Genomic DNA, 1,687 nt, shown 5'->3' with positions numbered 1-1,687 from the left:
TATATATATATATATATATATATATATATATATATTTAAAAGATATACTAACTTTATATTTAACTAGGGAAAAACCCGCCCTACGGGCGGATACACAAATGAAAAGTAATATAAAAATATTTTAAATTTTAATATACATTTAAAATATTTAGTTTAATCTTAAAGTTATGATGTTTACATTCATCATTTATTTTTGTTAAATTTTTAGAAATTATAGATTTATCTAATCATCTAAAAAGAAATTTTACTTTTAATCATGTAATTATTTCACATTTAATACTTGTTATATTATAATAATAAATAAACAAAATTATTCGAAACTATGGTTGAAATTCAACACATAAAATATGGATTATTTCTTTCTTATACATTTTGTTTTTGAATTTACTGTTAATATATTTAAAAAAAAAATTCTATTGATTTTTATTACTATGAGATTGAACCTTCACTATAATAGGATTTATTATGAGTAACACACTTCGCGCAGAAAATTCGTATATTTTATTTAACATTTATATATATTTTATCTAAAATAATTAGTTATATATTATCTATTATTCATTATTTTCGTGATTATTTTTGTTGATCTTTTTATATTCTTACGGTTGAATAGAGATTATGATATCCAACCTAAATTTCATTGCGGTTGTTATATGAACCGATTTTTGATATGATTTTAACTGGGCTATGTTCTACTTTTAATTGACAGTGTATGCCCTTTATATGTTTTTTTTTATTTTAGCTTATCTACTTTTGTTTTTGTTTATATGTTTTTGTCAAGTTGTTTAGTTAGAGCAACGTTAGATGTGGTTCATGAGCTTCTTAGGAAGCAGGTCTGCTCAGCTGAAGAAGAAGTAGATGTAGACAATGAAGGAGAAGAAGATGTGAAGTACATTGGAGGAACTGGATTTCAGAGGTCTGGAAACCAGGATGGAAACAAAAACCTCTTTGGCAATGGTCAGAGGAGTAACCAGAGTTCACAGTTCTAGAAACCTTTCAGCAACAACAGCAGAGGCTATGGAAACGCATACTACCAGAATCCACCACCACAGACTCAGGAAAGTAAGATCGAAGCAATGCTTGATAGAGTTCTGGAAGGACAGCAACAACTCACTGTGGATTTCAATGGGAAGATAGATTCAGCCTACAACAATCTGAACACAAGGATTGAGACCTTAGGGACTCAAGTAAGGAAACTTGAAATGCAAGTGGTTCAGACTGGAGACACTGTAAAGAGGCAGGAAGCCTTGGCTAGAGAGGTAGGAGTTGAGAAAGCAAAATACCACGTGAATGCCATCCTAGATGATGATTTCTGGCAAGTGGTGAAGCATGAGAAGCTTGGAGAAGGAGATTTCGAAGTTGAAAGCTCCATGAGTTTCAGCGGATCACATTGGTGTCGACCGATGTCAATGGATGCACATCGCTCGACAGACCAGGACGAAGATCGATCGACGGATTACTCTAGAAATCGATCGACGTCATCTGCTGGATCGACTGCGGAGTGTAGTGCAGTTCGAATCACGACTCATGAGAAATTCGCAGAAAAACATCCTCACCCCCCTCCCCATTCTACGTCAAAATCGATCGACCGCATGAGCCAGCCATCGATCGACAGAGAGAGACCGGCATCGATTGACCACCCTCACCTCCCATCGATCGACAGGCACCTCTCACCTACCAAGTGTGA

The sequence above is a fragment of the Brassica oleracea genome, chromosome C9, assembly GCF_000695525.1.
Source record: "Brassica oleracea var. oleracea cultivar TO1000 chromosome C9, BOL, whole genome shotgun sequence".
Lineage (NCBI taxonomy): Eukaryota > Viridiplantae > Streptophyta > Magnoliopsida > Brassicales > Brassicaceae > Brassica > Brassica oleracea.
Note: the sequence above shows the minus strand (reverse complement) of the source record.